At 47.6% G+C, this 14,578-nt stretch overlaps 1 protein-coding gene across 2 annotated transcripts in view; it reads left to right on the top strand.

The window, feature by feature from the left end:
- Positions 1-14,578, top strand: part of LOC141153875 (antigen WC1.1-like) — a 193,693-nt gene that overhangs the window by 122,292 nt on the left and 56,823 nt on the right. The gene's annotated exons all lie outside the window — the stretch shown is intronic.

Here is a 14,578-nt window from a genome sequence, read left to right as displayed (position 1 = left end):
TGGGTTCTCAGAGTTCCTTTCTGTCTCCCCCTCTGGGTCTTTCTGGCTCTCCTCTCTCACTCTTGCTCTGGGGCTGCTCTGCTCTTCTGCTCTGCTCCTCTGACTTCTCGCAGACTGACTCCACTCTGACAGACTGACCCTGATCTTAGATGGTGCCCACCTTAAATACTCCCTCTATGTGTGAGCTCAGGTGACCAGCACCCAATGAGCTCCTAACTTTACCCAGGCTGCTCCCCCTATCTGCCCCTACACTACTGGGATGTACCACCCCCCTCCCACTCCAGCCAGGAACAGACTCGGTCGTACCTGCACATTTCTAAGTGGGAGTACCGTTGGTCTGTTCCTCGGAAATGGGATGTGTGTAGTGCATGCAGCTTTCTGAGCTCAGTTCCACACTCCATCCTTACCCGGGAGTGGAATATCACACCTCTGGGTTGAGGTGCAATACCCCTGTAGCAGCCGAATCCTCAGGGTGCTACATTTACTCATACTATAGCCTGGGAATCAGAGGTCGACTCCAGCGCTTCTGTGAATCCAGACGAGGAAATGATCTGCACTGATGCCCAGAATCTTTATGAGTCGGATCCAGGACCAGACGCAGAAGGTTCTGACCATAATGTAGACCCTCATTCCCAAACTGTAACTCCTGTTGGTGGAGACAATGAGGAAGACGATGATAAGACTCAAATACCTGATTGGAGCGACAACTTTAGTTTTCTGTCAGGGCAGGAACAGGTTGGCTCTGAGGACGATGGGTGTGATAACGCACAGGGTGATGATGATGAGGTTGGAGATCCCACTTACTGTCAACCCACAGTCAGCCGAGAGATGAGGTCAGCAGAGGAGGTGGAGGAAGATGCTAGTGACGACGAGGTCAGGTTGCGCCTTCCTGGACAGAGACGTAGTACTGGAAGCACGTCAACAACTGCATCCTCAAACACAACTCTGCCTCTCACCACAAGTCATGGTGGCTCTTCAGGTCGCATGGGTGCTAAGCCTTGCATAGCCTGGGCATTTTTTCAGATCGATAAAGATGACCCAACTCGTGTTATCTGTAACATTTGTCAGCAAAAGCTAAGTAGAGGCCAAAAAATACATAGTTTGAGTACTTCATGCATGAACCGGCACATGGACATGAAGCATAAGTTGCAGTGGGAAGCTCAGTGTGCTACAATGCGGCCTAGCCGGCCGGGCCAACCACCGTCTGCCATATCTTGTGCATCCGCGGCCTCTTCATCCTCTGTGACTGGGGGGACAGCAGTCACACCTGTTTTGGGGCGCAGACCTGCCACCTCTTTACCCGCAACAGCCAGCGTGATTGGCAGGTCATCATTTTCTTTGGAGGTGGTAACACCAGCTGGTGTTGAGCGCTGTCCGACATCGATAGCACCACCTTTGGATCAAGGCAACCTAACATGTCCGCCTGCATCTTCCTCACAGACCGGCAGTTTGCCGGGGACACCCTTATCAACCCCGTCTAAGCACAATAGCCAGCCCTCGGTCCCTCAGATGTGGACAAGTAAAAGACCATTTCCTCCTAGCCATGAGAAAGCTAAGAGGTTGAATTTCACCATCTGCAAGCTCTTGGCTACAGAAATGCTGCCTTACCGCCTGGTGGACACAGAGGATTTTCGAGACCTTATGTCCGTCGCAGTGCCCCAGTACCAGATGCCCAGTCGGCACTACTTCTCAAAGAAAGGTGTGCCTGCGCTCCACCAGCATGTCGCACACAACATCACCGCTTCTTTGAGAAACTCTGTGTGTGACAGGGTGCATTTCACCACAGACACTTGGACGAGTAGGCATGGACAGGGGCGTTACATGTCGCTGACTGGGCACTGGGTAACTATGGTGACAGCAGGACAAGGGGCTGCTGTCCAAGTCTTGCCGTCCCCACGATTTGTGCGTCAATCCTCTTTATGTCAAAGTTCCTCCACTGCTTCTGCCTCCTCAACCTCCTCTCGGTCTTCCACCTGCACCCAAAGCCTGTCTGGTCATGCCACAAGCTTTCTAACTGCGCAGAAGGGATCCTGCACACCTCCTTACTATGCTGGCAGTAGGGCTCAACGTCATCAGGCGGTTTTTACATTGAAATGTCTGGGAAATGTGAGTCACACAGCTGAGGAGTTGTGGTCAGCTCTGGAGAACCAATTTCATGAATGGTTGTCTCCACTGGACCTGAAACCAGGGAAGGCCGTGTGCGACAATGCTGCAAACCTGGGTGCGGCCCTTCGCCGGGGCAATGTCACACACGTGCCTTGTATGGCTCACGTGTTGAACCTGGTTGTCCAGCAATTTTTAGCCCACTATCCCAGACTAGATGGCCTTCTGCAGAGGGCACGGTCGCTGTGTGCTCACTTCCGCCGTTCGCATCCCGCAGCTCAGCGACTTACATCTCTACAGAAGTCGTTGGGCCTGCCACTTCACCGGCTAAAATGCGATGTGCCTACCCAGTGCAATTCAACTCTGCACATGTTGCAGCGACTGTGGCAGCACCGACAAGCCCTGGTGCAATACGTTCTGACGTATAGCCTGGGCCAACGAGATTCAGAGGTGGGGCAAATCACGCTGGAGGAGTGGTCTCAGATCAGGGACCTATGCACCCTTCTGCACAGTTTTGAAATGGCGACGAAGATGTTTAGTGCTGACGATGCCATTATCAGCATGACTATTCCGGTGATTTACATGCTGGAGCACATGTTAAACAGAATTCGGAGTCAAGTGGTTGCACAAGAGGAGGTGGAGGAAGTAGAGGAGGAGGAGTTGTATGCGGAAGGGCTAACATCTGCAAGGTCCAGATGGTCGGCAGCACCAAGGCGGCAGGCATGTGAGGGTGGGGGAGATGGTTTTACCAGGGCGCATGGTAGCAGCCAAACTAGTGAGGAAGGTGCAGGAGCCCAGGAAGCAGTGGAGGACGAACTGATGGAAGACTCATCAGATGAGGGAGACCTTGATCACATTTCTGTTGTGCGAGGTTGGGGGGAGAGGACAGAGGAAGGAAGCATGATTGTTACCTCGCCACCAACACAACAGGGACTTGGTGCTCCTGGATGCGCAACACACATGAGTGCCTTCTTGCTGCACTACCTGCAACATGACCCTCGAATTGTGAGAATTAGAAATAATCCTGACTACTGGGTTGCCACACTGTTAGATCCCCGGTACAAAAGTAAATTTGCAGAAATTATTCCTTTGCAGAAAGGGATGCACGCATGCAGGAGTATCAGCAGAGACTGTTGCAGAATCTTACATGTGCTTTTCCACAAAATACCAGTGGTGCACGTAGTGAATCTCACAGTTCCAACTTGCCAACCGTGGGACCGTCAAGTGTTCAGCACTCAAACCGTAACAGAACCACAGTATCTGCTGGTAACATCAATTTTGCAAAATCATTTCACCACTTTTTTAGCCCATCCTTTGCAAGGCCACAGGAGACAAGAAGTCTGACACATAGTCAACGCCTAGAGACGATGGTACAGGAGTATCTCCAAGTAAACATTGAAGCCACGACTGTGTCACTGGACCCTTGCTCTTTTTGGGCTTCCAATCTGGATAAATGGCCGGAGCTAGCCACTTACGCCTTGGAGATCTTGTCATGCCCCGCAGCCAGCGTTCTGTCTGAACGTGTGTTCAGCGCTGCTGGTGGTGTGCTGACAGATAAGCGCACGCGGCTCTCCACTGATAATGTAGACAGACTCACGTTCATAAAGATGAACAAATCATGGATCCGAAACGACTTTTCTACCCCTGTGTCATCCTGGGGAGAGTAAAAGCTTGATGATTGGTTAAAATCACCCTACCAACCGTTTTAAGCTTTCTATAATAAGCCATCTCTAATAAGCTCCACCAGATTTAAAATTACTAATCATGTTTATCTGTATCTTGACTGGAAAATAATTTGGGCTTTGTAGCAGTGTGAAGCACTGATCCTATTAGGCCATCTATACTAAAGCTTCACCAGATTTAAAATTAATAATAATTTTTAGCTGCATCTAGCCCGGAAAATAATTTTGGGGCTCCGAGATGCGCAAGACACATAAGTGCCTTCTTGCTGCACTACCTGCAGCATGACCCTCATATTGTCAGAATTCGAAGTAATCATGACTACTGGGTTGCCACACTCTTAGATCCCCCAAACTTTTCGATCAACCTTTTCATTTTAATAAAGACCAAAAAAATGGTCATTTTTGAAATTATAAGCATTAGCAGGTTGTTAGAAACTGAAATCAAACAGTTTTCAACTCAAAACTTTATTCTAGGTGATGTTACATTTTCACATAGGACCCCCTGTTCGAAAGGAGCTTCTGAACTCTCTCGTCCATTGAATTTGTCAGGTTTTGGATGGTTTCTGCTTCAATTGTTTTGCATGAGGACAGAATACCCTCCCAGAGCTGTTGCTTAGATGTGAACTGCCTCCCGCCATCATAGACACTCCTTTTAATGATGCTCCAAAGGTTCTGAATGGGGTACAGGTCAGGGGAGCATGGGGGTCACACCATAAGTTTGTCCCCTTTTATGCCCATATCAGCCAGAGATGCAGATGTTTTATGTGCAGCATGAGATGGTGCATTATCATGCAGAAAAATGATCTTGCTGTGAAATACACGGTTCTTCTTCTTGAACCATGGCAGGAAGTGCTGTTTGAGAAAATCCACATACATTATGGAGTTCATCTTTAGCGCCTTCAGGAATCCTAAAGGGGCCGACAATCTCTCTCCCCATGATTCCAGCCCAAAACATTACTCCACCTCCTCCTTGTTGGCGCTGTAGCCGTGTTTGCGTGGGGTGTCCATCAACCAGCCATCCTCCACTCCATCCACCTGGACCATCGAGCGCTGCATGGCACTCATCCGTGAACAAAACAGTTTTGAAATCAGTCTTCATGTAATGTTTGGCCCACTGGAGCCGTTTCTGCTCGTGTGAAGTGGATAGAGGAGGTCGACAGGATGGCGTATGCACAGCTGCAAACCTCTGAAGGACCCTGCATCTTGTTGTTCAGGGGACGTTGGAGGCACAAGCAGCTTCAAAAACTTGTCTGCTGCTATGACAAGGCTTTTTTGCCGCTGCTCTTTCAACCTGACGTAATTGCCTGTAGGAAAGAGTCCTCAATTTGCCCTTATCAGCACGCACACGTGTGTACTGTGAATCAGCTACATACTTCTTGATTGCCAAGACACTTCATCCTGATCATCGCACAATGTTGATTGTAGTCATGCCTTGACCTAAACACTCCACAATTTGTTGCTTCTCAGCAGCCGACACATCCTTTTTCTTTCCCATTTTGGCAGAAAATGTAGGCTGCTTAATAATGTGAGACAGCCTTCTTAAGTAGTCTTGCCTTTCATTGGACACACCTGCCAAACTAATTAGCACAGGTGTCTGCAATTGCTTACAGTGATATAAAGAGCCCTGACACACATCACCATCAATGAGTTTAACTGACAAACAAACAAATTCTTCCCTTATCACTCCTAAACACTTTTTGCATAATAATTTGGAACGCAGTGTACATGTGCTTTTCCACAAAACACCAGTGGTTCACGTAGTGAATCTTACAGTTCTAACTTGCCAACCGTGGTCTGTATGGAGTTGTTCAATAAAGGGCCCAAAATTAAGATAACATAGATGGGAGAGGTCTCTATGAATAGGAATTCCTAAGTATTTGATACCCTGTGAGGGCCAGGCAAAGGGAAAGTTGGACTGGATGGAATCCTATATGGATTTGGGGAGGGAGACATCGAGGGCCTCAGACTTCGCTGCATTGATTTTAAAATTTGACCATGTAACAAAGTGATCTATTTCAGCCATAACAGCATGGATGGATATATGTGATTGAGTGATATATACTAGGACATCATCAGCAAATAGAGAGCACTTGTACTCGGTGCCTCCCACCTCAATCCACCTAATATTGGGGTTATGGCGAATTGATGAGAGCAGGTGCTCCGTCACTAGGATGTATAAGAGAGGGGACAGAGGACATCCCTGCCTTGTCCCATTGGTGATTGTGAAAGGTGATGAAAATGTTCTGATGCACCCCCTGGGCCTTGGGACACCCGGAGCCGGACCCTTTTTGGTGGATGCTGGTGGTTGTAGTCTTCGTGGCGGCGACCCGGTTCCGTGGCTCAGGGTGGTCAAACCAGTGGCGGAACTATTTATGTGGTTTTGATGTTTAAATGTCCGACTACGCCACCCTTGGATTGCGGTCAGAGTGAACCGCCGCTGCAGGGCAGACCGCTGAGGCTGGTGTTGTGGGTGCAGCAGAGCGTAGCATAACTCCCCACGGGAGGAGTATAGCCTCAGGGCAGTGTATGCGGAGGATGGGGGTGATGGTGCAGGGCAGCAGCAGTAACGACACGGAGTCAGTGATGCAGTCCAGGGCCTTTACTCACAGTTCTTATTATCCAGACCACGTCTGCAGGTAACGGCTGCCCACGTCGTACTGTGCTCACCAGGTGAGGGGCTCAGACAACTCCCAGATAACTTTGGAGTGCTTCACAGGACCCCCTTTGTGTGTCCTTTGTCTGGCCTTTCTTACCAACCCTTCTGTCCGGCTGCCTCGGGCCTCCTCTTGGTAAACTTGGCGCCAGTTTCCCTGACCCTATGTGGTGCCTTCCTAGCGGGTGTAGCGAGGGGCTGCGCCACATAAAATGTCACAGCCTCCGGTTTCTAGCTGAGGGTCGTTTCCTGCCTCCACTAGTTTCGGGGACCGGTCTCCCCCTTTGGCCTGACCCCTCCACGCAGGTGGATTCGGGCGTGCAGTGGCGACTCGCCCGTCCGCACCCCTGCGATCCCTTCATTCCTCGTTCCTGGAGCCTTCTCCGCTCCTCTTCCTTCCTTCTCCCTCTTCCAGGCCTGGGCCTCTGTTACTAGGCCCCCCTCCGGAGCAGAGCTCATGCAGAGCCCCTGCTCCCTGCCACTTCTGCTCAGACTTCTCTGCACTGAACTAAGATGGTGCCCACCTTTTATACTCCCTTCTCAATGCACCCAGGAACTGCTTCCTCCCTGCTCCTGCACTACAGGGTTCCCCTTCCTCAGTGTTCCCTCCCCCCACTCCAGCCAGGGACAGGGACTGTCGTGCCCATCTCAGAGGCATATTGGTCGCCCTGCCCCACGGCAATGTGGTGTAATGCATGCAGGTGTCGGGTCCTGATCCGCACTCCATCCTTACCTGAGAGTGAGATATCACACCTCTGGGTGAGGTGCAATACCTCTGTAGCAACCGAGCCCTCGGGGTGCTACAGTTCCATTTATCTTCAGCCTAGGTGACGTATTGTGATACAGGGCCATGATTTTGGCTATAAAAGGGTCCCCTAGACCCCTACCCCAAGCTTTTTAAGAGAATCATATATGGCGTGCCAGGAGACTCTATGGAATGCTTTCTCAGCATCCAACGAGAGTATCTAATTACAAATTTTTAACTGCATCTAGCCCAGGAAATACTTTGTGCCTAGTAGCAGTGTCTGCTAGTCAGCGGATTATCCCAGCTGTTAAGCAAGCTACACCACCTGTAGTTTAGACACTTAATTTTTTCAAAGGAAATGCTTCGGGACCATGGGATACTCAGTGAAGAACATCAGGAGGCACCCCAAGGCATAGGGGCTGGGACTGGCAGTAGGATGCCTTGCGGTGGACAGCCGAGCTCGATCCTTATAAAAGCTTTTTAACTGCAGCAGCTTTAGTGGACGCTACTGGAGCTGGAATTACGCGGCTGCTGGCATGAGACTTGCCCTCCAATAGATCCTTGTAAATGGATTTAAAGTGTATTCATTCAAATTAGAGAGACAATTTAAATTAAAAAGCTTAGAGCTGCCTCCACCACAGGGGGGCTCGCTCGACCCACCAGCGGACAGGCACCAGTATTGGGAGAGGGGGGCTGGCCATCAGGGTTCACCGCGGCTCTGGCACAAACCCGGCGACACGGAGGTGGCAGGGGCAGGAGCGGACTGGCCGTGTCGGCTTCTCACTTTTTGGATTTTAGAAGGGCATGACATGCCTATATCTGTGTCTCCCCCTCCTTTTACTCCTCCACCTCTTTTATTTTCGCATGACTATATGTACTTGTCACTTTTCCATGTGTTAGTTATGTCTTCTGAGCAGTTTGTCAGCTTTTGGACACCTTTGAAGGTGTTTTCTATGTGTTTCTATGTGTTTTTGTTTGCCTGCCATTGGTTTTAACGGTGTTCGAAGGTGTTCGACGAACAGTTCGACGAATAGTTCGGCGAACACACGGGTGTTCGACGAACCGAACCGAACTCGAACACTACAGGGGTGGCTCAACACTAGTCTGCAGCTCCTTCACCTGAGCTTCCAGACCTGGGATTTTTCTGCGGAGATCATCATTCTCATCACGGGTGTCCTGTAGAGTAGTCTCAATCACTTGGCGCATGTGCTCTGCATCAGTTTTATCATCCCCTAGTTTTTCCTCATAGTCTCTCTTGATTTGCTACAGTTCCCTATTGAACTTTTCATACCTCTTTTCTGCCTCTTTTCGTGACCAGACACTTCATCTTTTATTGCCTCTTTAAGGGCGGATAGCTCCCGGTCTCGCTGGTACATAGAGTCCACCAGCCGCTCCTTCTCCTGCATTAGAGGCTTTACTTGGTCCTGGAATTGCTGCAGCTCCCTCATGCGCTCACCATACTCCTTCTTGGAGTCACACAGCTCCCGGTTGAACTGTTTGTGCAGTCGTTCTAGGTTTTGGTCTCATCCAGATACTTCATCCTGCAGGTCCTCTTTTAAGGCAGACAGCTCCCTATCCCTCTGGTGTAGACCCTAATCCAGCTTTTGCTTCACCTGCATCAGCTCTAAGTGTACCAGGGAGAAACGATCTTTCACCTCGCACAGCTCATCTTCAAACTCCGCTTTGTCAAGCTCCAACTGAAAAACCTCCTCTTTATTTTTCTGGAACTTTTCCTTCCAATTATTGACTACCTTGCTGCTTTCCTCCAGTTCTCACTGTAAGTTCCTCACAACCTGGTTTATTTTCTGACGTTCAGACTCCAGGCTCAGCTGGTCTGAGAACACGTTCTCCTTAGTTGCTGCACTTCACTCTGATACTGCTGCCTGACAGGCTCCTGCTCTTGGTCAGGATTGGCCACCTCCTCTTTCAGGGCTGCTGGTTCCTGATCCTTCTGTCTCAGTAGATCATCCTAATTGTAACCAATCTGCAGAACTGCATCCAACTCTTCCTCCTGATCTTCTAAAGGAGGATCCACACTCGGAATAAAAGCACACAACATTGCATTTTCTTTATTTGCCCTTTCAGCAAAGGATACAGGAGCAACTTTTTTGTGTCCCTTAGCGCCGTCGACGACGAGAGGGGGACTTTCTCCCCTCGTCTAACTCCTCCTGACTGACCTCTCTTTCTACTTTTGTAGTGTCACCGTCAGCTATGGGGTCTGTGTCACTCCCCATGGTGTTGTGGACCAGCAAGTCACCTCCCACTTTGACTTCAACCCCTTCTACTGCAGCTACCCCGTTATCAACGGACAAATTGTCATTTTTAGGCGGCACCAACCGACAACCAGTAACCAATTTTGGTTTTCTATACTCCACGCTCTTTTGAGACTCCGCCTCCTTTTGAGACTCCACCACTTTTGGACACCCACACCTGTAGGGTTTTTTTTTAAAAAAAAACACGCGATAGTCTTAGAATCCAGTTCACAACATCTCTTACCACCTCCCCGAGCACTCTGGGACAATACCGGTGCACCAGGAAAACTCACAGAATGGTCCGCTGCCACCATTCTATACGGTGCCAACAGCTCCTGCCATTCCTGCACCATGTCCTGTTGCTGTAATTTTAACAGGTACCTTAACCGCTCAGCAGCTTCAGTCTCATCTGCTGCTCCCTTCACAGCCATTTTCATCTGCTCCTGCATTTCTTCAGAAGACTCTATTTTGCTGAAGAGCGTTTCCAGCTGGTCATCTAACCACTTCTCCATTCCATCTGGGGATACTGCTCCATTCATAGCTATCACGGTACACTGTTCATACTAGACACTTCACACCGCTCTCCCCGGAAAATTTTCGTGGCCCCACCAAGCCACAGCAAACCAGGTTTGAGTGCGATGACAATTTTCGTAACCCCGCCAAGTTACAGCCAGATGCTTTAATCTTTGTGACCCCACCGAGCCACAGCAAGATGCTTGCATCCACAATCGTCGTCCTGTGCCGTTACCCCTAGCAACCAGGCTGCCGTTGCCAGCATTCTCCAACCACATGTGAGGTAGCGCTATTCATCATGCTGGGGGCACTCGCTTCACTGGGTCAATCAAAGCACACATGCAACGTTTTTCCGGAAATAAACAGTACAGCAGTTTATTACATCTCATAAACCGCTCATCACATAGTCCATCTCAGTGGCTCGCCGACATGTTACACATAATATCCCAGAGCCTTTCTAGTGACAGACATGCCTACTTGGCTCCAGATACAGCCTTCAGCAAGGTAACAATAGCAATGTCCACATCAAGCAGCCTTTTTACCTTTGCTGGGTCATAGCTGCTTCAGTCAGCTCAGTTCTGCCACAGATGTGGCTTTAAGGCTTCCCAGATGGGGCCTCCAGGCCACATACCTTCCAAGGCTACTGGAATCTCAAACACAGGGGATCCAGCCTCTGCCTTCCAGACTAGTGGAGTCCCACACAGGGACCAGGCCTCTCGCCCTCCAAGACTACTGGTATCTCAAACACCGGGGATCCAGCCTCTGCCTTCCAGGCTTCACCAGGTCTCTCTTTCTAGGCCTCACCAGGCCACTCTTTTTCTCCCTATTTCAAAACTACCACGGTTTATATATCCTTTTGTGCACACAGGACCTCTGATGATGTCACAGTCACGTAATCAGTCACCTGAAGGGGAGGTGAATGGTCAGCTAGAGCACACCCCCTGGACATTCGAGCAATGCAGTAAGCCACTGCATTACAATATATTTATACACACATACAGTGCAGACCAAAAGTTTGGACACACCTTCTCATTTAAAGATTTTTCTGTATTTTCTTGACTATGAAAATGGTACATTAACACTGAAGGCATCAAAACTATGAATTAACACATTTGGAATTATATACTTAACAAAAAAGTGTGAAATAACTGAAAATATGTCTTATATTCTAGGTTCTTTAAAGTGGCCACCTTTTGCTTTGATGACTGCTTTGCACACTCTTGGCATTCTCTTGATGAGCTTCAAGAGGTAGTCACCGGAAATGGTTTTCACTTCACAGGTGTGCCCTGTCAGGTTTAATAAGTGGGATTTCTTGCCTTATAAATGGGGTTGGGACCATTAGTTGTGTTGTACAGAACTCTGGTGGATACACAGCTGATAGTCTTACTGAATAGGCTGTTAGAATTTGTATTATGGCAAGAAAAAAGAAGCTAAGTAAAGAAAAACGAGTAGCCATCATTACTTTAAGAAATGAAGGTCAGTCAGTCCGAAAAATTGGGAAAACTTTGAAAGTGTCCCCAAGTACAGTTGCAAAAACCATCAATCACTACAAAGAAACTGGCTCACATGAGGACTGCCCCAGGAAAGCAAGACCAAGAGTCACCTCTGCTTCTGAGGATAAGTTTATCCGAGTCACCAGCCTCAGAAATCGCAGGTTAACAGCAGCTCAGATTAGAGACCAGGTCAATGCCACACAGAGTTCTAGCAGCAGACACATCTCTTCAAAAACTATTAAAAGGAGACTTTGTGCAGCAGGCCTTCATGGTAAAATAGCTGCTAGGAAACCACTGCTAAGGACAGGCAACAAGCAGAAGAGACTTGTTTGGGATAAAGAACACAAGAAATGGACATTAGACCAGTGGAAATCTGTGCTTTGGTCTGATGAGTCCAAATTTGAGATCTTTGGTTCCAACCACCGTATTTTTGTGCGACGCAGAAAAGGTGAACGGATGGACTCTACATGCCTGGTTCGCACCATGAAGCATGGAGGAGGAGGTGTGATGGTGTTGGGGTGCTTTACTGGTGACACTGTTTGGAATTTATTCAAAATTGAAGGCATACTGAACCAGCATAGCTACCACAGCATCTTGCAGTGGCATGCTATTCCTTCCGGTTTGCGTTTAGTTGTACCATCATTTATTTTTCAACAGGACAATGACCCCAAACACACCTCCAGGCTGTGTAAGGGCTATTTGACCAAGAGGGAGAGTGATGGGGTGCTATGCCAGATGACATGGCCTCCACAGTCACCAGACCTGATCCCAATCGAGATGGTTTGGGGTGAGCTGGACCGCAGAGTGAAGGCAAAAGGGCCAACAAGTGCTAAGCATCTCTGGGAACTCCTTCAAGATTGTTGGAAGACCATTTCCGGTGACTACCTCTTGAAGCTCATCAAGAGAATGCCAAGAGTGTGCAAAGGAGTCATCAAAGCAAAAGGTGGCTACTTTGAAGAACCTAGAATGTAAGACATGTTTTCAGTTGTTTCACACTTTTTTGTTAAGTATGTAATTCCACATGTGTTAGTTCATAGTTTTGATGCCTTCAGTGTGAATGTACTATTTCCATAGTCAAGAAAATACAGAAAAATCTTTAAATAAGAAGGTGTGTCCAAACTTTTGTTCTGTACTGTATATATATTCACAGCTGTTTATGCAATAGTCCTCCTTGTACTTTTTGAAATGTGCACATTGTACATTGAGACTTTAAGGCTGTGTGCCCACTATGCGTTTTTCAAGCCTTTTTGCAACGGAATTTACGCAGTGAAAATGCTTAAAAAACACTTGGTAATACGTGCCCCATGGTCCCCAATGTTAATCCTCATGTGCTGTGCACATGCTGAGGAAATTTCCGCTGCGGATTATCATTGCGGAAAAATACGCAGCATGTCCATTAATTTTGCAGACACGCAGCATAATTGCCACCATTGACTTGCATTGAATCGCATAATATCCGCATGAGCACATCTGCACATGCGGATATTAAGCGATTCTATGTGCGGATGGTACCTGGATCTGGAGAAGAGGAGACTCTCCTCCAGACTCGGGTTTCATAGAATCTGTGAAAAAAAAATTTAAAATAAAAAATAAAGATTATACTTACCTTCCGATGGCCCCCGGTGTTTTCTCCGCTGCGTCCGGTCTGTTATATGGCTCGCGGTGGTCTAAAAGGACCTTTCATGACGTCATTTAGTCATGTGATAGGTCACGCGACTGCTGACGCCGGCAGTCGTGTCACCTGTCACATGACTAAATGACGACACTGCAGGTCCTTTTAGACCACCGCGAGCCATATAACAGACCGGACTTAGCGGAGAAAACAACGGGGGCAATCGGAAGGTAAGTATAATCTTTATTTTTTTATTTTTTACTATTTTCATTCTTTTTTTTAACTATTAACTTGGTCACACTATATAAATCCGTGCCTGTTGCATGGATTTATATAGTGTGACCAAGTTGTCAAGCACTTTTCCAAGTGATGCTAAAATCGCGTGGAAAAGCGCTTGATAACCCATATGCAGAAATGCATGCAAAGACGCTTGATAAACACTTCTACCTGGCAGGAAAAACGCATGTAAAATCCACATGCATTTTTCCTGCCAGGGAGATGCGGAAAAAATCTGCAGCATTTCTGCATCGTGGGCACTTAGCCTTAAGGCAGCAAAACCACGATGTAACACATATGATAACAGGAAGTAAAGAAATACATGTGAAACAAAACATAATATGTATTAAACCTTACATTACTCACATTTACCCTCCTTTTAATGTGTTGACTACTTTATACCTTCTTAACATTTTGTGAAGCAGCTTCATCAGGTCGTCACCTGGAATGGCTTCCAGCAGTTGTGTAGAAGTTCCTAGAGGTGCTGAGCAATTGGCTGCCTTGCTTTCACCCTGCAGTCCAATTCATCCCAAACCATCTCAAAAGAGTGATTGTGGAGACCATGTCATCTGACGCAGCCTCCATCCCTCTCCTTAGTCACATAGCCCTAACATAGCTTGGAAGTGTTTTGGGTCACTGTCCTGTTACAACACAAATTATGGCTTCACAAAGTGAAACCAGTTGAGATGACATGTCATTGCAGAATCCTGCGGTGACAATTATGGGTAAGTGAGCCTTTAATTTGGAATAAATCACCAGTAGTGTAAACAGAAAAACAGCCCCATCATATCACAACTCCCCCCTCAATGCTTCATGTTGCGCACCATACACATAGAATGCATTTGCTCATCTTTTCTGCATCTCACAAAAATATGGCTGTTCGTACAAAAAAATCTCAAATTTTGGCTCTCCAGACCACATTACAGATTTCCGCTAATCTAGTGTCCAATCATTGTGTTACTTGGTCCAAACAAGTCTCTTTTTTGCGATCATCAGTAGTGGCTTGTTTTCAGAATTCTACCATAAAAGTCTACTCACAATATCCCTGGACTGTTCATGAAGAGATGTGTCAGCTACTTAAGATTTGTGCATCATTATTGAGAGCTGTTATCTCAGGTGCTGTCAATTTTCATTTTCTGTAGCTGGTAATTCGAATCCTTTTCTCTGTATCATAGGTAATCCTTAGTCTTCCTTTAGTCTTCGTTTCAGTTTCATCGTAGTGATTGATGATTTTCATGTCTGCTCTCAT

Source organism: Phyllobates terribilis, unplaced genomic scaffold (genome assembly GCF_046119375.1).
Source record: "Phyllobates terribilis strain yellow unplaced genomic scaffold, ASM4611937v1 Scaffold_7__3_contigs__length_470593459, whole genome shotgun sequence".
Lineage (NCBI taxonomy): Eukaryota > Metazoa > Chordata > Amphibia > Anura > Dendrobatidae > Phyllobates > Phyllobates terribilis.
Note: the sequence above shows the minus strand (reverse complement) of the source record. Positions and strands in the feature narration are given on the sequence as shown.